The following is a 27,219-nucleotide window of genomic DNA, read 5'->3' on the forward strand; positions in this document are numbered from 1 at the left end:
ATTTAAATATTTCATTTGGAATTAAATAGTTTAGTTTATAGTCTACAGTTAGACCGAAACTGATCCAAACATACCATTTGGTCATTTTCTCTTCTCGTAGTGCTAATTTCAACAGTCTCCCTTTAAAATAACCATGTGCCCTGAACCAAATGGCTCCTCTCCAGAGCCAGCCTCAGCCTGTTTCGTTTATCTCGGTCCGATACTGAACAGTAAACTGCGGTCACACGAGCATGTCCGATATCTTGTGGTATGCAAAGGCAGATTGGAAGGTGCTGATACCATCAAGAGGCCGTCTGCCTGTCATCACCCCCTTCTGGCTGTTGTCCAGCAGTCAGAAATGCAGCTGAGCTCAAAGCTGCATCACATTCCTCTCAGCTAGCAGGTCTGTGTCATGGCCGCTTGTACCTGAAAGCAGGCGTGTGTGTGCTCCATCAAACACGTCCCCCCCCCCCCCCCCCCCACACACACACACACACCACCACCACCACCACCAGCACACAGACACACACACACACACACACACACCACCACCACCACCACCACACACACACACACACACACACACACACACACACACACACACACACACACACACACACACACACACACACACACACACACACACACACACACACACACACACACACACACACACACACACACACACACACACACACACACACACACACACACACACACACAGTGACATGTTTGAAGAATGCAGCAACTGGCACATCTCACTCAGAATTCCACAAAGATTTTGCAAACCGTCAGAGACAAAGCACGTATTTTGTTTCGAGTCTAATCTCAAGTTGAATAACGAAAAAAAGAGGGAGTACAGAGTTACCCAGAAAACGTTTTTCCTCGTAACCAATCTTTATCAGGTCACAGTCACAGCAGAGGTTGATAGCACACTGATACTCAAGCCTGATGCCTTGGAGCTGTTCTGAGTTATCAGAACCGCTCAGCAGCTCTCAGGGAGGCTTGAAGAACTCATGAAGGATCTTAGGAGGAATATAGGTCACCCTGACAGGACGACTCAAGCAGGTGGGCAAATCTTGTGATGGTGGTGCAACAAAAAGTGAATTTGATTCTGCTCTGCTCCCAGATTTCACAGAGCTCAGATAAAGGATTAGGCCCACAGGGCCGGGTGACTCTGGGGATTATCTATTCAGCAACTTGTAAAAAAAAAAAAAAAAAACTGTGAATCTTTTTTTTAAAAATATGGTTGTGCTTAAACCGGCCTTTCTCTACCTCAAATAAGATGATTTCCGCTCTCCAGATTACTGATCTGGTTCTCATGGCTTCCTTTGGTCCGTGTCCCTCCTTCCTCATTCCTCCTTTGACACAAATGTTTGCTTGAACTCCTTCTTCGATTCACTCCATCAGTCCAAGATGCTGCACACAAAAACCTTCAGCCATTACCCTGGCTGATGTTAGGTGACAGCCATGATAGACTCAAAGACTGAAGAGGAGGGAGGGACAGGGCAAGAGCCCCTTCTTTTGTTAAATCCTAAATTCTTCAGCTATGCTCAAGGAGATCAGGTCCTTGGTCCGTCATCGTTCCTAAAGACGGACTGAGGTGGAACATTCCAGCAGGACATGAAAGTACTACCTTAATACGGTTTTCTAGCAATTGAATTTAAACTTCTACATTTTGCAACCTGTGTGTTAGAGACCAGACGAGAGCGTTTACTGAGCTGTTTTTTTCACAGCCTCTATTTTTACAAAAGGATACCCAAGAGGAAACACCTCCTGGTGTTTACCATGTAGTCCTGAGTAAAGAAAGAACACAAAGAAATGATAACCACGCGTACTTGTTCAGACTGTTTTTAGTGATACATGTGTAAACAAAGGATTTCCACCTCTATTGTTGCAGCACATTTATGCACAAATAGTCTCAAAAATGTATCTTTTATTTAAACTTTAAAGCCTCATTCAAAGCAAAGTTCAAGCCAGAGTGTTGACTATTTAAAGCTTTCACTGTATTCAGTTTATGCAAAGAGGGAAACTAAAATAATGAAAAATTAGTTTCATGCTGAATCAGAAAAACTAGAGTCGTGAACTTGTTATTGTGCATCGTGTCAGCAGCATGAACAGCATGACTGTGCTCCTCACTTCAGTTATGGCTGCCTCCGGTTCATCATTGGTGATGGAAACTTTCGCTGTAGCAAACATCTCTGCAACCTCAAAGAAGCTTCTTCATACTCGTAACTCGAGATTGCGTCAGCTGTCGTCTTCCTCAAGGTCCTCCTTCTCACATATAAAGCTCTTAATAATCAAGCTCCATCATACATCAGTGATCTGATTGTTCCATACGTTCCTAACCGAGCACTTCGATCTCAGACTGCAGGTTTACTGGTGGTTCCCAGAATATCTAAAAACAGGATGGGGGGCAGATCTTTTAGCTATCAGGCTCCTCTCTTGTGGAACCAGCTCCCAGCTTTAGTCCGTGAGGCAGACACCTTGTCTACTTTTAAGACTAGGCTTAAAACATTTTTATTTGATAGGGCCTATAGTTAAAATCTGATGTTAGCCTAAATCTGGACAAGTGGGGGAGTAGAGGGAGGTGGAGTGTACAGTCGGTAAAGACGGCTCTCCCTTGCTCTGCCTCCAACATGCCTCCATCTGAAAGGCTAGGTTATCCAGAGTTATCTCTGTAGTTATGCTGCTATAGGCTTAGACTGCTGGAGGACACACTGACCACTTTCCACACTCTACTACTTTCTTCTACAATCTGCTCTTTAACTGTATTATTTCCTGCTATTTCAGCTGTTAACCTAAGTGTTTTTCTCCCCAGAAGAAGCAACAATGATGTTCTGCTGAGTTGTGGTGGCCTCATGGAGGGCGCCATTGGCTAGCACACTGCTGCTAACCACTTAAACATTCTCCCTCTCCTGATAATAACATTTTGCTCTCTTCGACATTGAATGTGCTACTACTAGTTTACCTGTTTAATTATAGATTCACTAGGATAAATACAATAAAGTTTATCTCTCACCAAATAGAATATTTACTAAGAAATCACTATGTCACCTGTTCAGGACCCAATGCCTCCCTGCTTGATGCTCAGCTTTAAGGGGTTGGATTGGGGGTTAAACCAATAACTAGTTCCCGAGCACAGCCAAAGCTACAGCTCACCACCGGGATGGGTCAAATGCAGAGATGTAATTTCACCAGTGTGTGATGACTAATGAGACTTTGAACCTTAACAAATGTTGAAGCTAACATGAAGCATTAGGCATCAAGTGTTGTATTAATTTTTGGCTAGAAACTACTTTTGACCGCCTGTGCGAAACACTAGTCGCCATCTTGGATTACCATCAGCAGATCCCTCTTGTATTTGAGTGGTGGAGCAATTCTTATTTTCCTGCTTGTGACATCACAAATGTGGACTTTTTTAAATGGCTTGTTTTATGCAGATAATTCCTAAAACCAAACACTGACAGAAAATGGATGGACAGATTTTTTCCATGTTTGGCCATAGATACCCACAAGGTAACATATAAGGATGCAAAAGGTGAGTTAGCCTTTGTGTAAAATGTCCCCTTTAAGATCAGTCAGTCAAATGTTAAACAGCAGAGCAGACGTGGTAGTGACTCATATCTAAGTCGTTTTTACAAAACAACGCCGTCAATTTGCTGCGACGCCATGGTGGCATCAGGGAGCCTTAGGTCATTAATAAGTGGTCAGACTGTGGCGGTAATGTGGTGCAATCGTAACCTTTTTACAAAAGATTACGCAAAAGTGGTATGGCGCTAGAGAGACTTAGCCCATGAACTATTAACTCTCTGTCCAAACCCTGGACAGACAGACTGAGGCAAAGCTTCTTCCCCGATGCTGTGAGGTTCATGACCTCTGACCCTGCTGTCAATAATTCAAACCTCTAAGATGTGCACTGTTGTACAAAAACACCAAAAACCAACATTTTCTGTGAATTCAAGTTACTTTTCCCAGTTCTTTCAGGACAGTCCTCCTCACATTAAGGAGCTCATGCAGAAACTAAAGGAGACGAGTAAATGCAGAAAGAACAGAGGGTTCATTCAGTGTAGTTTTGTTTCGGTCACGTGGGTCGCCTGAAGAATCAGTCAGCAAACTATTTAACGCTTAGCAATCAGTCCCAAACATGTACAAACTGAGTATAACATAGTGGTCGGGTTCTGAAGCAGTGTTTCTAGGAGGTCCTTTAAAGTGTGCATAAAACAGTCAATTTAAAAACTTTCTAAAGATTCTGAACTATTTTTGTGGCTTACAAGCAGGCTGTAGATCTGGTTAAAAACAAAGAAAAGACATACAAAATTATATTTATATACATACATATACATGCAAGTAGCAACAGCGAGCCACTTAGCTGTAGCATGCGCCATGTATTTAGAAATCAGCAGTCTTTCCACACATTTCATCTGCTTTGTTCTTAGTGAAAAAATTCATGATAGTTTGTTTCCTTTTTCTAAAGAGTTCTTGTGAAATAATTATCTGTTTGATCAGGCTTTCATCAGATGTGAATAGATCAAAAACAAGGAGGAATATCATGTTGCAGGGTTCGCTTGTTCTTCCTGCACAAACATTTCTGCACCTCATACCTGCTAAACTGAAACTCTGCTAGTTTTGTTTTCTTTTAAGTGAATGCCAAAGACTGAAACCCAGCCAGTGGATGTAGCACACACACAATGTGGCACACACTCAGCTGACATGCTGGGCGATATTTACCCAATCTTTAAAAAAGTACACTTTTAAACACAAGCAGATGAAAGCCCGCTGATAGTCCCAGGGTATAAAATGCCTGAGTTTCATCACGGTGTTTTTTCTGATTGTGTTTTTAAGGGATTATTTTTTGTTGATTGAACTGGAAAAAAATGCTGAGTTGAGCAATTCTCCAGGTCATTGCTACATGCTCAGAGATTCGTTTTGTTTTTCTGGTGTCGTATGAGAAAAACAACACAGACGTGCTGAGACAAGAGGGTAGGACTTACAAAGGAGAAAAGAGTACATCAACACAAAAATAACCTGTTAGGTTTGTGTGTTTGGTCTTGTCAGGACGCCTGCCAACAGGACGGCTGGTAAAAGGAGATATTTTGAAGTTGAGCAATGATTCAAACGGACTCTGAGCACTTCGCTTTATGTCCCACAATCCTGTAGTGTTTGAAATGTTACAGAAGAGATATCTGCAAAATGACCACCTAAATATTTGTCTACAAATGCCACAGTCATCACAGTGTTGCAGCTGGTCGTCCTGGTCTCACCTGGATGAATGATAAATGACCCGCACTTGTATAGCGCCTCTCAGAGTAAGGACTCCAAAGCACTTTACACTACAGTGTATCATTCATCCATTCACACACTCATTCACACACTGATGAAAAGTCACCAATAGGCTGACTAAGTGAAACAGGGAGACCCAATCAGCTGCAGAATCAGCTGAGGGGTCATGGGAGCGGAGCCTGGCAGCCACACACACGCACACACACGCACACACACACACACCTTTCATTTCAAACAGCAGGACTCAACTGGTTAGTTGTCTGCCCAGTTTTGCGTATCTGAAGCACGCATCTAAACTAACCAATTCTGCCTCCCTTAGACTTGCTGCTGACACGCTCCATGCACGCTCCGTGAGTCACATGATCCGGTTTGTAGACACGCTTCAGTAGGTCAAAAGTCACTCCATGAGTTGTGGAAAGACACAACCTGTTCTTGCAGAAGCAGATGGAAAGTCCAAGGACCAAATATGAGATTGGAAATGTGTTGCAGTGTTCCAGTAAAAGTGTAAATGCTCCATCAGATGAGCTGATTTTACAAATGTAAACAAGCTCATATTGTAGAAATAGGCACCTGCTGCGGGTTTTGTCATGCTGAGACATGTGTCTGTACAGGTGGATCACAACCAGGTGCAGCAGGTGATCCACAGCTCAAAAACACACTCATTAACACAAACGATTTTCCTCAAATAGAAGAAAAGAGGATATTTAAACTACTTCTAAATTGACTAAACAGTAGTTTTTTCTGTCTAAATCGTGATTTTGGTTGTTTGTTAAAGAGTGTTTTCTAGCATGCTCAAACATGTGTTCAAGAGTTTCTGTCTCTGTGGAGCCGGGACAACAAGAAACGCCAAGTGGCTTTGAGCTTTGTGCATTCCAAATGAATGATCAAAATCCCAGGATACGTCTGCAAACAAAGCCAGTGATTGAACAGCGGTCTCGCTCCACACCTCACCGCCGTCCCACTCTCATCCCTGCCAGGCCTCAGATCCACCAGCGAGCCCTGGGAGCCGCACGTCTCACAATGAGGCCTTTGTACGAGTTGAGGTAATAGCATAATTGTCACAATCTTCCTATTCAGGTGAAAGGCACACCCACTTCTGACTCCCGGTGACATTTTCAGTGACGTTGCATTAATCAGACACAATGAGGAGGGCTGTGCGTGGCGCGTGAACCTCCAGCTGTAAGGAGCTGGTTTAGGTTAAAAGCTGCAGTGACAGACTGAATAATAATGTTTTCACAAGGTAGATCAGTGGCGTGTGATGAAAGATCAGTCTTCAGGAAAAGTTTAATGATTTCTTAAGTTCAAACCCTGACGACAGTGGCAGAGGAGTAAAATGCCCGTCTTGTAACTGGAGGGTTGTGAGGTCGAGTCCAGCTCACTCTATCACAGTCGTCGTGTCCTTGGGCGAGACACTCAACCCACCTTGTCTGCTGGTGGAAGCCAGAGGGACCGGTGGTGCTGTGCCCAAGGGCAACTGTGGCTACTGTAGCGTAGGCAAATCGATGATTTTTATTTGTTATGACCAGGAAGATGTAATATTCTATATAAATATAAAATATTAACCTGCTAGGTCTTTATTGTAATTATTCAGAAGATTCTAGGACTTAATTCAGAAGATAGGTTCTTTGCTGTTTCAGTGATCAACCACACTTCGTGTTACTTCAAGAAAGAGTCAGGTTTATAAAAGTAAGAATTTATTTTACAAACAATTAAAGCATGACCAATTAACTAAGCATTTACTGTGACTGGATGTATCTAAACGTGATGAAGGAATCATGTGTGAATGCAATATCAGTCAGAGCTTCCTTATCAAAATAAGCTGAGTTCTGGTGAACAGAATTTGGTTTGCTGTAAGCTATAAAGTTGTTATCATCAGAAGAACATCAGACGCAATCTGTCATGTCTACTTCACCCATTTTGGAGAGACGCCCTTGGTGGATCCGAAAGTCCCAGGGGTCGGCTGACCTCTGGCACGAGAGGGCTGTAGAATACCGAGGTACCGACTCTTCAGTCCAGAGATGTCTCGGGTCCCAACAGCTGAATGGAACCGTGCGTCTGGCGGACTCTTAAGGAGTCTAACAATGGCAGCATTGTTTATACAGGAACTGTTTGCTCATCAGCTTTGCAGGTGCAAAAAGGTTTTGATGACGTGTCAAAATCTTTGATGGATAAAGAGGTTTCGCTACAGGTGGCCGGTCTGAACGATTCTCTAGAACTGTCGAATCACTCAGGATGATCCAGTTTTAAGGTTCTGATGTTATGATTTGCACAGCCAATCAGAGGCTGACAAGTCTGAGATATGTTACCAAGACAACTCAGAAACACGCCTTCTTGATACGGGACGTTCTGACTGGTTTAATACCATGTGTTGGAGTTTAACTTAGCCGTACTTGTTATTGTGTGAGTGCAGATGTGAGGACCTCGTCGTCAAAACATGTTGAACACATGGCAGGTTCTAGCAGACATAAATATAACATCCATCCAGTGAGCACAGATTAATGAAGCATTTCATTATACTATAATTATTATAAGTAGTAATAAACAAATGTTTATTTAATGATTATCTAGATTATACGTCATGGAAGAAGTTCATATTGATTTAGGAAATCATTCTTGAATTTAGCAACTGATTCGAGCTGGAAAAGAAAGTTATTGTTTATCTTTCAGAGCTTCAGAGTCTGTGAGTCCCAGCTGGTATGAAGGCAGGCTCATTTAAAGGGAACACATGCAGTGTTGTGTCTCCTTTCTGACTGGATGCTGAATAGATGTTGAAAGGTCAGACTGTACCTAAACTGACTATTGCTGGACGTTACAGAACCCCCGTTTCCACGGGCACAGGGTCCTGGCAGAAACCACGGGTCGTTGGAACAAGTCAGAGGCCCTAGGGACTCAGTCAAGGAAGCACAGGTAAGTTTCCAGGAAAAGGCCCCTGGAGTGAGGAAAGCAAACCCCCACACCAGGATGTAGCTCATCAAACTAAAAAAAACAGTAATCCACTTATCAGGACCCTCAGGAAAGGAAACAGACGATCAGGGACCGGTCCAGGCCCCAGACGAACTGCAGAGCTCCCGTAAGCACGGCAGGAACCACAGGACGTCCAGACCCACACGAACCGAACCCTCAGGCAGCAGGCAGCCGAATCAGGCGATGGTGTAGAGAGGTCCTCCCAGGAAGCGAGGACCACAGGCGAACCCAGGGGAGGAGAAGAGTAGACACAGGCACTTCAATGTAAACACACATAGATTGCGCCTGATGCAAAATAACAATCAAAAATAAACCTAGCACTATATGTGCCTATATGTGCTATGTGAAGCAAATTATGTGAACGGGGTTCAGGTGAGAGAAATGGATGCAGTAAACTACGTGTACTGGAAAAGTGTTGCAAAAAGAACAAAATGAGCATAACCCTGTAACATTTGTATGGGAGATCAATGCTTGGAGCAAAAATGTTATCAAAAAGAAGGCAAAATAAACTGTAGCCCATAACTGGTAAAAATCTAAATAAAATTGATTATAATAGAAATGACTAAATAAATCAGCTGTAATGAAATAATGCAGAAATAAATCTGTGAACTTATCTGTAAAAGAATCAATAATATAGTTACTAGTAATACAAAGAAGAACTTAAATGTAAATCAGTGCTGTTAGTAATCAAACCTATATGTGAATATACCACAGTAAGAGTTAGAGATTAGTAAATAAAATGAAGCGTGAAATGGACTCAAATTAGTCCGTTAGTGTTCGAAAATTGCAAAAATTGTCAAAATCAATAGGAATTGAAAAATAAAAGAAAGTTGATTTTTGATTAAACAGAACAATTAGTGGAGTTACTCACTGTTAACTGCTATGAACACAGCAGAACCACAACAGAGTCATCCAAGTCTGTGTGTTAAGTTTTAGACATGAATTTTATCCACACACACACATACACACACACACACACACACACACACATACACACAACAGAACTTGTGAGACCTGAAACAGAGAACCGAGCGAGAGCGGATGGAAAACTCACCACCCTTTTGAGTTGATTCGGTTTTGGTCATCAGACTCATGGGTGGTAGCGTCATCCAAATTGGCAGAACCCTCGTGTAATTTGATCTGATTTCTGTGGACCCACTTATAGACGGGATCTTTGTTTCCTTCGGTGATCTTGATCTGATACACGATCGGAGAGTTTTTCAGTTATCAGGTATGGACCTGACCACTTCGGCAAAAGTTTCTTAGCCAGTTTACCAGAGGTTGCTTTTGTGTGACTGGAAGTAGGAGCAAAGATGTAGAACCAGGCCTCATCACCCACGTGAGTTCAGAATGTGAGGCCTTCTGATCATAATAAGCCTTCCTGCCCTCAGCTGATTCCTCCAGATGTGTCTGTGCAAAAGAAAACGCTGCAGGCAGATGGTTCTTCAGGTCCTGCAAATACTGCTCGTTAGTGTAAGCCATAGCTGCACTGGGTTGAACTGACTGGTACAGCAGGTGAAGCAGCAGGGCCATTTGTCTACCCGTCATCATTTCAAACGGGGAGACGCCTGTAGACTCATGAGGAGTGGCCCGTATGGCCACAAGGACCAAGCTTCACGTCCCAGTCTCTGTGATTAGAGGTTATCATCACCAGTGTGGGGGGGTGGGGGGGGGGTGCCTGGGTGAATGACTGGATGTGTAGTGCAGCGCCTTGGGGGGCTGTAGAAGCATCGAAGGCGCTATACAAATACAGGCGGTTAACCAAGATGACAACGTCCTAGCCTACGCTTTTCCAGGGTTTGCTTGTTTTGTTTGCTCTCACATCTTACGTTTGTTATTTGCTGATAAGAATGTGAGTCTCTTCATGCTCCCCACGAGCCCGACACTTACCAAGTTCATTCATCACAAGTGTGAGTGTGTGTGTGGGGGGACTGCACCTGGCTCCGCCTAGTAGGCTTCCAGCTCTGTTGCAAAGAGCTTCCCTACCTTTCATTCCTTTAGAAAACATCTGTTAACATCTGCCAGTTGAAGTGTGCCTGTATGTTTCCTAGAGTTGGTCGTGTCGTCAGGAACACGGTGTAAAGATTAACCTCGCTCTCCAAGAAATGAATCAAGAAAACCTACAAGTGGATGTTTGTGCTGTGACATCAGCGGTGAACAAATTCCTGCTGAACATCAACAACTATGAGTCAGCCTCTTGCTCATTACTCATGGAGGGTGGGCCACTGTGTCACAACTGCTGCAAAGAAACTGATGTGCAATTATGCTTCACATCGCCAAGCAAACTTCATAAAACTTAAGTAACTACAAATTTCAACTTTCTAAGGAGGATCTTTAGGCATGTCTGATTTAGTTGAGTTTAGTTTCGTACACCCCTAAACTTCAAACACAATGGTAGGCCACTGATGCTGTCATGGTCTGTGCTGAGCTCACCTCCATCTCCTGAGTTTTTCTGTTTGCAGGTGGGCGTGTCCCGGAGCGCAGCTGCTGCGGATCTCCTCATCAGTGGTCAGGGGATTTAAGGAGCGGTGTGACAATTCAACAGCGCCGGATGATTGCTCTTACTGGGTACCGTCGTTCGTCTGACTGCTCACCACAAGGAGATAAGGAACTTCTGGATCTCTCTGTCTGCCAGCCACGCCGCTTCCCCTGACCGCCTGCTCTCCAACGCTCACCTGCCCGCTCAACTCTTGGACTCCTGGTGCTCAGCTCCCAGCTCTCGCCTCCACCCGCGGATCATCTCGCTCAGCCAGACCTGACTTGCCTCCCTCTCTAAGCTCCCCTGTCATACTGGAAACCGTAAGCCTCCACTCACCTCGTTCATTCCCTGCCAGTTGTACAGTTACTCTCCATTATCTCTGCCACAGAACACCACTGGACCCGCCCGATCTCCGACCCTCTTCTTCATTCTCATCAAATCTTAATAAATAACTTTTACTTACCTTTTGTCTCTGAGTGATTCTGCATGTCGTGGGTCAGGAAACTTAACCCAAACATGACAGATACTGAACATCCCTAATAATTCTATTTATATGGGGAAATAAGTCAAAGCCAGCCCGGCCCTATATGAGAAAATATATCTGACCCCTCATTAAACCATGGATTTACTGTGATCAGTCATATTATTTGAAAAGCTGAGTTTAGCCGGGCTAGTCACCCGTAGTCCTGATTACTGCCAGACACTTAGACTTGATGAGTAGTTTTAACAGAGCTTGAAATAGGCCAAAATATCCCAAAAAGCTACACTTCAGTGTTAACTCAGAACAGCCAAACATTTAAATGTGATGAAAAGCAACACTAGAACAATTTATAGAATATTTTACTGCATTTATTGATCTCCTGACTGCTGATCTGTGGGAACTGCACACTGAAGCAAGCACTGCTGCGGGAGCAGGTATTGCACCCATGCAGGCAGGTGAGCAGACAAAGCCTCTGGAAGCGCTGCGTGTCTCTCCATGCCTGAGCTGAAACATCAAACGTGCTGACAGACAGAGACAGAACACGGGTCAAGAGTCACACCTGCTGAGAAAACACATCTTTCTCTGCACAAAAGCAGCTGTTGCACCAAAACATTAAACACAGCCACTCACAGCAGCCTCAAGCTGAGTGATGCCCGCAGGTTCATGCAGAGAAGTTGTTGATTACAGAACAACTAAAACACATGTTTGTGTTTGTTATGCACACATGTGTTGGACGCATTCCACACCTTGTGTGTTTTGCAAACATCAGTGCAGTCACCTTGATTTCATGTCAGTAGTGTGTGATGCTCCTCTAATATATTAGTGGTCCCTCTCCCAGACAAAACAATCCAAACATTTCTGCAGCAGGATAACCCTTTTTATCCACTGTTGTTAGTTACACACCAGATGTAAGGGGAAGACGGTTGCAGTGTTTGGGCTGTGGAGAGGATGTTCTGGTCTGGCTGCAGTGACACCAGAAGGGTTTTGCCTCCTGTGTCCTGACCTCGTCCATCCTCTCCTGACCAGCCTAACCTCTCCTATTGTTGCTCTTATCAAACCACAGAATGTTGTTCATACATTCAGTCCAACCCAGTACAATTAAATAATAATAATCACACCCTATTATCTGTGATTTTGTTCCTCAAACCTGTGAGGTTGTGGTAAGCCGTTTGACAGAATGCATTTTAGTATCTCATTGTGCCCTGAACTTTATTGAAAATAACAATAATAAAATAAAATGTAATGAAGATGTTTCAATAAATGTCGCTGACACGCCACTGACTGCTTTGCGACGTTGATGTTTTATCTCCACAAGCCTGAAGGAGCTTCTGCTGTGTGGTGAAGATGCTAATGCTAATGGTTAGCTTCAACCAGGCTGCTGTTTCCTGGACACTAAACCAACAACAGCCTTCCTCTTCATGAGACAAGATGGGTGAGTCCATGAATGTAAAGTGACAGTGTGACGTAGATGCGAGGCTTTTCTAATCCTATGTTTCACCGCCTGTCTTCTATCAGAAGCTAACGCAGACGCTAGGTGTAGGACAGGGTTCAGCAACCTTTTACCATCAAACCGCCATTATTACCTGTTTACGACAGTAAAGAACACACTGGGAGCCACAGCAGCTGCGGCGTTGTGGGTGGGGCTACCGGGTCTGAACGTCTCCTTTTAAAACATGTTCATAATACAAATCCAGGCTCGGTCTCGTTGGGTTGTTGTAATTAAACTTTGTACAGGACACTTATGCAACATATATGTATATAAAGTACCTAATTGACCCTTATTGTAATGTAGAGAAAGGCTAGAATGATCAGGAGACTAAATTCACTCAGGGAGGATTTACATTGAGTTGTGCTTAAAAACCAAGAGAACAAGACTTGCTGTGCAACCAAATGTGTTGTATTAGTTCCTTTGTTATTTACAATATTTACAGCAGTGCACTTTCAAAGATCAATGAGTTAGTTGAAACACAGAGTCTTAAGCTTGTACTCATATCTGTCCAAGAAGGTTATTCCAGGTGAACTAGCAACATTGTCCGTTACTGAGTCCATTAGATCAGAAGGAGTCCAAAAGATCAAACCGGTTCTGTGTGAAGTCTCCAAAGCGGTTAGCTTGTACCAACAGCTAGCAGAAACTCCTACCACACCAGCAGGAAATGATTAGGTTCTCTAGGCCTGGGCTTGGCCTAGTGGTAGCTCGCCATCAAGTGGAAAAGGAACAGCATCGGGTCATCTAATCGATGATTGCAGCCAAAAGACCTGGCCAGCTCCCAGGTCACAATCACATACAAATCATGAGTCTCTCCAAAGCACATCCACAAGCTGCAGCAACCGTGAGATTCTTTGTTCACACAGGCTTTTCAAACATTTGGGTCCTCCACCCTTTTACACTCGCTGAACTCTCGTGGGATTTCCTGGAAATCCCGTGAGAGTTCATAAAGTCATGAAAGTTTTCCAGACGTGAAACCAGGAGTAAAATTAACTGAGAAAAACTACCCAGAGCAACTATAAAAAATGGTCAAAATAACCATGGGCCACACTTACATTAAACACTTGAAAAGGATCCAATCATATTTTTTTTTCGTCATTTACCGTGACGGAGATAAGTGACTGATAAGGCGCAGTGTGCATGGCTCTGGTGTTATAATGGCTTCTCTTTGCAACAATCTTCACAAGAAGGCAAACAGTTAAATGGCAGGGTTCGCTTTGACCGGATTTTGACCGTTTATTCTGACGGAGAAACCTCAAGGCTGTTGATCGTTTGGAATGCCAGCGTGTGAAGATGCGCTGACATTTGTTGTTACGCACATCGGAGGTTAGCTGAATTAATCAAGAAGAGATTCCCATCCGAGCATTATACCTGACACTGTGCTCAGCGCAGCTAGTCGTCAGCGTGCACGAAAGGTGGACAAGATGTGGAGAAGGACTTGGAGTGCATCGGTCATAGGCAGCAGCAGCAGAACCAGAGCACATGCGGAAAGATTCCTCTCACTGAAGCAAGTGTATTCCAAACCCTGTCTCTCAGAGAGACTAGAAAATGTTCCCCGATTATGACATTTTGGCTGAATATGAACTTGCTGGCTGCGAGGACCCAAACAGAACACCGTACACAAGAAAGGTTTAAGATTTTTATTAAAAACTTTTAGCAGCGGAGGCAGGGACACAAGAGCTGGTGGCTCAGGGATATTACCCAATAGCTGATGATCCAATTAGTTGTGCAGGAGGATGGTCAGAGGACAGGCCACGTCAGAACCAGGAAGACACCGAGCAGAGTAGTCCAATATGCGGCAGGCTGAAGCCAGGAGTCAGGTCCAGGGTCTAAATCCATAAATCAGAGGTAGGTAAGGTGGGGCGAGACAAAAGGGGAAATCCGAGGACCAGTAACATGGTCAGGAAGGAGGATTCAGGCTTAAGCGGAATGCTGGATATTTACTCACACGAGGCTTTCCATAATCTGGCAGAGTTTTCTTCTTCAATGAATTAGGCAGGCTGGACACCTAAAAGGCGTATTGCTGCCACAACAACCACCCCCACGGCCGAGTCTGCACAACCCACCACACACAACAAGCACATAACCCCCCCACCCTGTACACCACCCAACCTCCACCAATACAACCCCCCCCCCCCCAACACACACCCTTGTGAACACACCTTTACCCCACAGGGAGGCTCACCCCATGCTCACTCCTCCTCCCTTATCATCATCCACCACCTTGGGCAACTCTCGGTCCCTTGTAGTCGTAGAGCTCCCAGTCCCCCGCAAGCACGCAGTCCCCCAACTTCCTCAGGGGGTACGTCACCGAAGCCCAGAAAGGCCCCTGCAGCCGCAGACACCTCGCGAGCCACATCAGACATGCTTGATGCCGCATGCTTCACCCTCCACAATACCTCCACTAGAAATGCCAGAAATTGTCTCTTATCCCTCACTACCACCACCCCCCATCCCTACCACCAGTAGACTGAGACCCAGCACAAGGCCCCGACGCTCCTCCACCCCGAACCCCCACACAACGCACCGCCTCAGCGTAGGAAACCTTATGCTCTGCCTGATACTTCTCCACTTCCACTGCTGTCCTATACGACACACGACCTCTATAAGCCGCCTGATGAGCTCCACCACAATTACAACAGCGGAGCAGAAGATCACAAAGCTTGCCCTCATGGTCGCCCCCACACCTCCGACACCTCAACCCTTCCACACAGACTCCGGCCACATGACCAAAGCCCTGACACCTGAAGCACCTGAAGGGAGGTTCCTCATAGGCCCTAACTGGGAAACTAAGATAGCCCAACTTGACACGAGCCGGGAGCTCCTGTGCGTCAAAACTAAACAACGAAGTGGACCCACGTTTATCAAAACCCAAACGCTGCACCGCCACCACCGCTTCACCTCTCAGGGCATCCACCACCTCCACCTCAGTAACATCATTAGAGACACCATAAGCCACCCCCTCAACCAACCCTCCAGACCGTGATTCCGAGTCGTCGACACTCACCCCCAAGAACTTCTCAAGCTCCAGGGCCCGGTAGAGCTGGGTCTTCGTCCTACAGACCACCACCAACAACCCACCATAAACAACTATTGCATCCATCACATCACTAATCACCCCTCTCAGCTCCTTGGATACCACCAACAGGTTATTAGTAGGAAAACGCGCCCCACCCGCCGCACGTATACGGACCACAAAGCCCTCCAAGCCCTCCTCACCAACCATGCTTCCATTGACGCTGTGCAGTCCTCAGCTGCTTCCACCCCTGACACAACCGACTGAACAGCCTTACTCGCTCCCCTCCGCTCCGTCCTCTACCACAACTGAGGCTGAAGCGAAGCCGGACCGCCGTCTTACCGGGCCCGTATAGGCCGTCGGCCAACGACCCGAACTTCCCCGGAGCCTAAACTGAGCTGACAAACCACAACTAAACACCAAAATCGACCAAACGACAGTCGTGTCCTCCTCCCTCCCAAACCAGTGTCACCAACCATGCCTCCATCTACCCTGGCAGAGAGTTCCTCTTCTTCCTCAGTGAATGTTTAATGGCAGATGGAAGCTACTTTGCGCATTACTGCCACCCTCCCGATTGCATGTGAACAGTAACTACTACTGTTCACACTCTTCAATAGTATGCAGTGTACAAACCACCAATAATAATAATAATAATTTTGTCTAAATAAAGACACTATATCCTATTTTTAAGGCCTGTATCTTTTAAGAACTCCAATAAATATCTAGCACATTTGTGATCTAATGTCTTACTTAAAATATTTCTCAACACTAAAAATTTCTCCAATATTTTCTATTTTCTTCTTTAAAGAATTTCTTTCACTCTCATTTTTTATACAATACATAATCACATGTTCAACAGATTCTTGCTCACTGCAAACATCACATCTACCATTTTCATGTTTGTTCATTAAATATAACGCGCTCTTCAATCCCGTATGACCTATGCGGAGTCTGGTCCACATTGTTTCTTCCTATCTGCCTCTTCCTCCTTGTCTACCTTTTCTAACTCTAGGATTTATTCTATATAAAAACCTTCCCTTATGTTCCTCATCCCATTTACCTTGCCACATTTTCCTAATGCTATTTTTTATCAAAAATGTAGCTTCTATCTTAGCGAGATTGCAATTAATTGTTACACTAACTTCTCCTAAAGCTTTCTTAGCTAATTTATCTGCCATCTCATTTCCAACCACACCCACATGAGATGGAACCCAGACAATCCTAGCGTGAGTTCGGGCATTCTGAATACTTTTTAATAAAACCATTATCTCACATATTAGGTCATATCTTTCACTCTTGTTACGTGTCCTAAGATTTTCGACTGCAGACAACAAATCTGTACGTGCTATTACTCTTAGAGGTTTCATTTGTTCCACCCATTGTAGAGCCATCACTATTGCTATTAATTCTGCAGAGAAAACTGATCATTGATTTGTAATTCTTGCTGAAAATTTTGTATCCATTTCCGGAATCACATAGGCAACTGCAACTCTTCCTGTGTCCGGTTGTTTTGATCCATCAATACAAATTTGAATATATCCACAATAATTATCCACATATCTCATAGCAAGTTGACCACTGTCCCCTTTACTCTTTCTAATCTTTTCATGTAGGCTCGTATCTACATCTGACACCGGCATCAGCCATGGAGGATACGGCGGATGAAGAACAGATGGACTAAGCACCAGGTTACCCACTCCGGCCATCTCGGCGTTGTCCTGCACATTCATACCTGATGATTCTATTTTTCCTTTCAACCGAAACCATGTTGGGATAAGAACATTTCTAGTTGGATGATCTTCTTTGCTCCCTTTCAAATAGACAAAATATGACAATGATATCTGTAATCTCCTTAGCTCTAAAGGCGTTCCACCTGCTTCAACTTGGAGTGCACATTTTGGGGAGGATCTCATTGCATCTAAACAGAGTCTAAGGGCAATACCCTGAATAACATCCAGCTTTTTTTATCTTGATTTCGCTGCAGATGCATATGCAAGACACCCATAATCAGTGGCGGAGCTTGATATGTGCAACATGTGCGGCCGAACAGGGCGGCAGTCTGCAGGGGGCGGCATTTCATTTCCTCACAGGGGGATCTCGCACAGGGCGCCATTTAGGCCAGCTCCGCCTCTGCCCATAATCAATAACAGATCTAATCAACCCAGTATATAGTCTTTTCATAGCAACCATGGCCTGGCGGAGAGTTGATGGTTGGCTTGGGTTTATGTGGCAGGTGAAACAGGTGAGCAGCAATGAGCTTGATTACTGGGAGCAGGTGTGGCAGATGAGTCAAAGGAGAGCAGGCTGTGGTTGTCATGGAGATGAAGGCGGACAGAGCTGGATCATGACAGAATAGCACTTGTTCCTGTCTTTAACGTGGCGACGCATCCATGGTAAATGGACTGTATTTGTATAGCAGCTTCTTAGGGTTCTACAACCCTCCAAGGTGCTTCACAACACAATCAGTCATTCACCCATTCACTCACACATTCACACGCTGGAGGTGACAAGCTACCACAGCTGCCCTAGGGCACACTGACAGAGGAGAGGCTGCCGAGCACTGGCGCCACCGGTCCCTCCGACCACCACCAACAGGCAAGACGGATTAAGTGTCTTGCCCAAGGACACAGCAGCAGAAGCTTCTGGTCAGAGCCGGGATTGATCCTGCAACCTTCCCATTACTGGACAACCCGCTCTACCTCCTGAGATACTGATGTCCATGAGTCTGTCTGAGGCAAAAGTCCAGAATTTCATATCCTCTTCAGCTCAGAAAGCACCTATGGAGACATCTCAAGCAGGTGACCTGTCATTTCTGGTTTTAAGATGTGACAATCTTAACATTTGGAATTGGCTTACAGATAAAAACAAATGCAGTAAAATAAAAGACATTTTAATTAAATATTCATTCATTATTCTACAAGCACAGAGAGCCGCATCAGATGGGTGAAAGCGCCGTGGGCTGCCGGTCCCTGGTGTAGGAGACTATTTTCATGTTCAGTCTGCGTGAAAACTCAGTGATGGATTATAATCAGAAATGATTAAAATGGTTGTTCAGTGTCCCACGCCTTTAACAAAGCAGCTCAGTTGTTTAGTTATTCTTTCTTGTGACATTTTTTCAGAGGTGCTATAAAAAATCCTTTCTTCGGTTGTCGGGTGTGTTATGTGTATATCACACTTGTTAGACAGAAGAGTTCAAATCACTGGCAAATGTGGAGAGAATAGGAAGAAAAGGCCAGATAAAGTAACAGTTAATATGATCTCATTTGTATGTGCTGTAATTTCACTTCAGGAAACAAGTTTGGCAGACAAGGACAGCCTCTCCACCTTTCTTTACCATAGTCCAGGGCAGTTCCTAAAGAAGGCAGCAATAGGGGAAGTGCCTTTTGATTTATCCAGAACTAAAAGCTTATTTGACAAGATTTCAGCTCTGTTCCAAATTAGAGCAGCCATTCTGACAGCAGTTCAGTGTCATTTAACCCTCTCGTGCATCCCTTTCTGGTTCCGCTCCCTCAGAGTGTTGCTTTTGAAACTGCTTCATAAGGTCCACCTGTTTGTCCTGCTGGTTTCTTGTCCAGTGTACCTTTTTGTTAGCTGCTCTGGCTGCTGTGTGTAGCTGTTTGGTCTGTGCTGTGAATACCCTGCTAACACAACATGGTGTTGTCCTGAGGGTGCAGCATGGCCCCTGGTGATCACACTCCACTGAGCTGAGCTTGTACCTCCTCTCATCTTTGCTAACACACACTGACAGGGCCCTTTGATATCACGAGAAGCAGTGTAGACCTGGGGCCGCCCCAACTAAAGCAATCTGATCCTCGGCTGATGCATCCAGGCACACCAGCAGCTCCCCGACAATGAACAAGGTCAGCAGGACTCCACCTTGTGACTCTGTACGAGTGCATGGAGCAGCATGTGAGTGAGGCTGCTTCTATGTGACCACAGCATGAGGACTATGAGTATTACACTTAATGCATGCTCAACAAAAAAGACACGGACAGAGTGATGGAAATCTGCCTGAATTACAAAAAGTGTTTATTAAAACAGATTTTAAGGCGAAACAAAGATCTTTGGTGAAGTCATTCTTTTAACATTAGTTTTAGTAAGTAAACAAGTATTACTGTCCAAAAGGTTTAAACCACCCCTAATGTGTCATCATCACCGGCACAGCCGTCATGTTGGAAGCCTCCTTACTTGTTTCTTGTTTCTTCACATAACAACGCGCTCAGCCTTGCAGCTTTGTTTAATTTATTATTCATTTGATTGGTTATTACTAAAACACGGTAAATCATTACTGTCTTTAGGTGCAACACCAGGGAACTAAAGTGGAAAACAGGCACATTTTTCACTGTTTTCATGCTTGGAGGTATAACCACGTGGACCAAGTAGCTGACATAGTCTCGTCGGCTCGCTTGGATCGCAGTTGTAAGGCGGGCAACATCACCTTCCGGTGTTTTCTGCATTCTCATTCTGGTAAGTTTCAGATCATAGAAATTTTTTATACAATGTTTCTTCAGTTCAACCCAGACTCGTACACACAACACACACATAGACTACACACACACACCGGTAGGCTAATGCGGGCGCACTGAAACACAACGCAACTTCTGCTACATTTCTTCTCTGGGATGAAGATTTTGGTGGTTTTACTAGAAAAACCAGCAAATGAAACGTTTACATCTGCTCACACCACAAACAAGAAAGCCAAAAATGTCCGCAGAACTGCAGCAGTAACAAGTTGTTGTCATCGGTGCTCCAGTCTTGGGTCTTTCATATGGACCCAAACCGTTAATAATACTGATTTTGTCCACACACTGGTTCCTGGCTTCCCTATGTAACATATCCCTGTATAATCCGGATTCCTTTTAGGGATTTTAACATATTACTTTCTTTCTCCCAAAACGGCTTCTTCTCTGAGATGTACTGTTTGTTTTCACATGGTGTTTCTCACATCAATATATATACTGGACAATGTGTTTCCATAGACTCCAATTATAAGTTTTTGAGCCAAAATGGGAGGTGGCCACCACCGCCATTTTGGCCGTGTCACAGGTTCCGTCAAACCTAGACAATTCCAAAAATGGGAAAAGAGGTGGAGCAGAGGGTGGGGCTGTAAGGCTGGGATCAAATGACGACACCCGTCGAACTGAAGCGATGTAGCTACAAGCTAACCCAAAGCTAACGCAGAGGTGGGAGCTAAGCTAACGGAGGTAGCTACCTAGCAACAACCGGAGTTATCTGTGCACAACACCAGAGCTTCTGAGTCAGAGATACGCTGGCCTGACTGCTGGAGAGAACCGGGTGGAACACAGAGGTCTCCCGAGAGCTCCACAAGCCGGCAGCCCAGGCTGCAGACAGGCGCCGCTGCAGTCAGAGATGCACCGAGCTGCCGCTGAAGGGAGGAGACCATACCGATAGTCGGAACCCAGCTCCACCAACATGTTTTATTTCAACCCATTTTCTAAAATGCAGCGTTATGTTAAATGCACTGGGTTTTACCCTATTACATTTAAATTTCATGGTTAAACAATACATGTTAATATCTAAGCTCAGCTGGTGCAAGAGCGGCAGTGACCTAAAATCATCGACATAAATAAATGAATATAATTTTACTTACTGAAAAAAATGAAGTGGAGACTCTTTGGACTACAGTTAATACCACAGCAAGTCATTTTGTCCAACAATTGCACAAATAATATCCAAAAAGAATGCACAAATGTTATAATTAATGGTCGAAGTGGAGAGACTGAAAATGGCGGAACAGTTTTCAGGCGAGACCGAGGCTCAGGCTGAGGCCTTTCTCCGGAGCTAGCTCTGCAGACACGTGGGTCTGATGCTCATTAATTACTCAGAATTTTAGGCATTTAATACACTTAAACAGAAGAGTGACAAAAAATTCACCCCCTCAGAGTTGTCATGAGTGTAAACTATATCCATTAAACCTAAAACATGTTTTGGTACCAGGCTGTAAACATGTTTATTTCTGCTGTGAAATTGGTATTTTTAACCTGGGAGTCAATGAGGATTTGCTGGCTTCTGACACCAGCCCCTAGTGGATGAGGGAGGAACTGCAATTTATTTCACTTCCTGTTTTTGCTTCATATCCAGACCCAAATTATCGGGGCTTGAAGCTCTGCTCACGATCACCAGCAGGCGGCAGACACAGCACCCACAGGCCCTTTTTCTCATCTCTGGGGATTTGGGATTTCAACCATGCTCCTCCTTCACCTGTTCTGCCCACATTTACGCAGTATGTTACCTGTCCCACCAGAGACAATAAAATACTGGACTTGTTTCATGCCAACACTAAAGAGGCCTATTCGGCATGCCCCCTCCCACCCTGGGGAGAGCTGACCACAACATGGTACACCTCAACCCTGTGTATTGTCCAGTTGTGCACAGGCAGGCTGTGGTCCCACATACAGTAAGGAGGTGGACTGATGAGTGTGAGGAGGCTCTCACGGATTGCTTCAACACCACGGTGTGGACAGAACTCTGTGATCCACATGGGGAGAACATCAACGCCATCACAGATTGCATCACAGACTACATAAACTTCTGTTTTGAGAACATCGTTCCCTCCAGGACGGTGTGGTGCTTCGCGAACACCAAACCGGATCACCTCCGACATCAAAACTCTCTTAAAGGAAAAAAAAGAGAGCCTTCAAATCTGGACACAGGGAGGAGCTGAGAACCGTTCAGAAGGAGCTGAGGAGGAAGATCAGGGAGGGGAAGGCCAGCTACAAGAGGAAAATGGAGGAGCAGCTACAGGAACAAAACATCAGTAGGGTGTGGAGAAGCCTAAAAACCATCTCTGGCTTCAAAACACCCCACTCACAGGGGGAGGGGGACCTGAAGTGGGCCAACGACCTAAACCTGTATTTCAGTGGGTTTGACCAAGCACCCACCCCTTCCCACACACAGCTGCATTCAAATAACTCGACGCCTGGACGACTCCCTACAGCTACAGCCCTTCACACCTCTGGCTCCTCCATTCAGACCTCCATTCTGACCATCATGCACCTCCCAGGACTCGGCCCCCTCTCCAGTACAGAGCTCTACTGCCCACCCCTTTCCTTTACAGCAGGCAGGTAAGGAGAGAGCTGATGAAGATGAAAGCAAAAAAATCTGCTGGTCCTGACAACATTAGCTCCAGGCTCCGTAAATCCTGCGCAGATGAACTGAGTGGAGTTATGGAGCATGTCTTCAACCTGAGCCTCAAGCTGAGGGTGGTACCACAGCTCTGGAAGACCTCCTGTGTGGTTCCAGTGCCAAAGACACCAAAAGCTAATGAGCTCAGTAGCTACCGGCCGGTGGCTCTCACGTCCCACCTGATGAAGACACTAGAGAGACTGATCCTGGGACACCTCCGGTCTACTGTGGGACCTTCGATGGATCCACTGCAGTTTACTTACCGACCAGGGGTTGGAGTAAAAGATGCAGTCACCTGTCTACTACATCGTGCTCTGGCCCACCTGGAGAAACCTGGCAGCACTGTGAGAATCATGTTCTTTGATATTTCCAGTGCTTTTAACACCATCCAGCCAGGGATTCTGAAAACTAAACTGGAGAGGGCTGGGCTGGACCCTAACCTGGTGGAGTGGATCCTGAGCTATCTCACAAACCGGCCCCAGTTTGTGAGAGCCCGGGACTGTGTGTCTGACCCGCTGACCTGCAGTGTGGGTGTGCCCCAGGGGACTGTCCTGGCTCCATTTCTCTTCACCCTCTACACCTCTGACTTCAGACACAACACGGACAGCTGTGTCCTGCAGATGTTCTCAGACGACTCTGCGATTGACAGACTGATCATCGAAGATGACGATGTGGAGTACAGAGGACTGACGCAGGACTTTGTCGACTGGTGCCAGCAAAACCACCTCCTGATCAACGCAGGGAAAACAAATGAGATGGTGGTGGATCCTCGCAGACGCCGACCTGCTGTCCCCTCACCGGTGAACATCCAGGGAACAGACATCAAGAGAGTGGACTCCTATAAATACCTGGGTGTTCACCTGAACAACAAACTGGACTGGTCTCACAACACAGACGCACTGTACAGGAAGGGCCAGAGCAGGCTCCACCTCCCGAGGAGACCATGGTCTTTTGGGGTGACGGGAACACTCCTGAAGACCTTCTACGACTCTGTGGTGGCATCAGCAATCCTGTATGGTGTGGTGTGTTGGAGCAGTAGCATCACAGAGAGGGAGAGAAAGAAGCTGGGCAGGCTGATAAAGAAGTCCAGCTCTGTCCTTGGCTGTCCTCTGGACTCAGTACAAGAGGTGGGGGACAAGAGGGTGCTGGCAAAACTCAGATCCATCCTGGACGATGAGTCACACCCCCTGCAGGGTGCCTTGTCTGCTCTGGAGAGCAGTTTCAGTAACAGACTGATCCACCCTCGCTGTATGAAGGAGAGATACCGCAGATCGTGCCTCCCTGCTGCTGTTAGACTCTATAATAGTCACTGCTAATAGAAGCCATACATCTGTAACCTTCCACTGCAAATATAATCTTTTCAAAATGTGTGCAATATAACTACTACTCTCATCACCATGTCCAATAATTATCTTATTATGTACTCTTGTGCGATATTTTGTGTGGGACTGATGCTATCCTGCTGTACCTGAGCCATTGCAATTTCCCCACTGAGGGACTAATAAAGGTATTCTTGTTCTTATTCTTATTGGTTTCTCAATGTCCAGGCGCCTGGCCTCCCATGGTCTGTCTATCTTAGTCAAAGAAAACGGTTAAATGCGACAGGCTTACCTCATGTGACTTGCTCAGCTAGCATAACGGCTAACAAACGGAGAACCTCTATAGCACATTGGAACATGCCTTGGTTTTTCCTGATGACGTATCTTCTAGGCAACTGGGGTGGGACGAAGGCATCAAGGCAAGGTTCCTTGACATTGAGAAACAGCTACAGTTTGTTTACACCCGTACGACTATCAACATGGCCGCCACGTCCCAGAATGCAGCGAGTGATGCCAAGCCCTAATTAAAAGAAGCTTCAATTGCTTTTCTGAAGTGATCCATCCATCCATCTTCTGAACCCGCTTTGTCCACGTAGGGTCGCGGGGGCGCTGGTGCCTATCTCCAGCAGTCAATGGGCAATCAGGTGGGGTACACCCTGGACAGAGAGCCAGTCCATCGCAGGGCAACACAGAGACACACAGGACAAACAACCATGCACACACACACTCACACCTAAGGACAATTTAGACAGACCAATCAACCTAACAGTCATGTTTTTGGACTGTGGGAGGAAGCCGGAGAACCCAGAGAAAACCCACGCATGCACAGGGAGAACATGCAAACTCCATGCAGAAAGATCCCAGGCCGGGAATCAAACCCAGGACCTTCTCACTGTAAGGCAACATCTCTAACCACTGCACCACTGCGCAGCCCTCAATTAGAAACATTAGAAAGTTAATCATAATTATGAATCAAACATAAAACACTTTTGTAAGTTTATGTTCTATAAAATGAATGTAAGGATTAGACTCTGTAATTTATAGATTTGATAACATTCTTCGACATCTAAAACAAATCATTTTAAAGTCAGTAATATTATCCTTGTGAGGAAGTTGTTCTCCCTTTTTGTGATGGCAGACGAAAAACTGTTGGTCACATTTGTGTTCATCTATAAATAATCCATGAGAAGTGATTCTAAACCCACCTGTTGTATCTTTACCAGGTCATTCTGCCTACGGTTAATGTTTTTATTACCCCCACATTTAGTTTGTTTACTTCCTTACACGTTTTAACAACTCTGAGGTAGAAAAGAACTTTTCACACAGCACACTTCTCCTTCGATTAGCAAGTTTACACCAGCAGAAGATTTGCAAAGTTAGGTACTGCTTCCAACCGGAACTGCAGAATGATCTCAGCGCAGAGCAACGCAGCTCGTCCCGTCCAGAACATCTGGTTCACTTTAGCTGCAGCATCAACAAGTGCTTCCACCCGCTCCACGCTGCTACTTCTCCATGTTTCCTCTCTATCACACACACACACACACACACACACACACACACACACACACACACACACACACACACACACACACACACACAGCCAATATGAAGTATGGTGTGCCATTAAAGGTGTGGCACACTCATTAAATTAATACATTTGCAGTGGTCTCTTGTTGGAATGAACACCTTGTCAGTCGTACTCTGGGGACAAAAAGCACTGGTGCACTAGATTCAGGAATTAGCATATTTCCAGATCAAAGGAGAACTTCAGACTCTTATTTCCTGATATTTGGACATTTCACCTCAGATTGGCATGACTCCACCACTGACTCTGTTTGCCCTGCCTGCAGCAGTTGAGTAGTTAATGCTAACATTTAGCTTCTACCAGTCGAGACATTCTCTGCTGTTTCCTGGAAGCTAAACCAACAACAGCCTTCCAGGATGTGAGTCAAGATGGATGAGTCCGTGAAGGTTAAGTGACAGTGCGACGTAGATCTGTCAGGCTTTTCTAATCCTAGAGGTTCTATTTTCTTCTTTTATCAGAAGCTAATGCAGGAGATAGGTTCAGCCTCTCAGCGTAAAAAACGCCATTGCTAAACAGCCTCACCTGTCTGATGCATTCATAAGAAAAAAATATCCACTAACCGCGCCTCATCGATGACCCTGGCCCATCATTTAATCTGGTTCTCTGTGTCCTGAACAACGCTGCCTTTGTTCCTCGTGTGAAGGCTGGAAAACGAAGGCGGTCCCTTTGCTGTAAATCATCAGAAACAGATGAAGTCAGGTTTTAGAGGGGTTTATAGCAGCTGTGTTCACTAGCTGCAGTGATGAGTCCAGGTAGATCTAACCCGAGCCGTGTGACAGACAAAACATTTTTTTTATTTACACAAACAAACAACTTGATGTTTATTTTAATTTGCTTGTGATATTTTAGGTTTTATTGTCTCGTTCACATTTCTTTCTGTTGCAGTTTACATGTTTTATTTCTGGAAATTTTGACTTTTTAATCTTCACATCTTTCATTTTAAATGTTTGTTATGGAAAATCCATTCATGAAATAATCCAAATGCCTAGCAGCTTCTGATACACTTTATTGATTGGGGCAACAAGAGTAATGATATCATGTAAAAGTGTGTTTAACTTTTTATTCAAACCCACTTTTTGAATAGTTTTAGTCATGTTCTTTCTGCCAGGTAAGTTTAATTCATGTTATTTATAATTTGGTCTAATGTGGCCAGCCGAGGCACGCTGAGAGCCTGCAGCTGTGGCTCAACAAATTGAAGGTCAATTGATTAATTACTAACTTCCCCTGATCTGGGCTGGGCTACACTTGACCTCATTTTGACCCTGATGCATCGTCTCTCATCAAAAACTTCTGCTCTACAAGTTCAGGCTTTTGTTTAATGGGAACAAACAGGCAGAGCCAGTTCCTTACATCCACCATGACTCACTGGGGATCGAGAAGACAGAGCAGACACACACACACACACACACACACACACACACACACACACCACCACCACCACCACCACCACCACCACCAACCACCAACAACATAAATACCAA

Source organism: Nothobranchius furzeri, chromosome 5 (genome assembly GCF_043380555.1).
Source record: "Nothobranchius furzeri strain GRZ-AD chromosome 5, NfurGRZ-RIMD1, whole genome shotgun sequence".
NCBI lineage: Eukaryota > Metazoa > Chordata > Actinopteri > Cyprinodontiformes > Nothobranchiidae > Nothobranchius > Nothobranchius furzeri.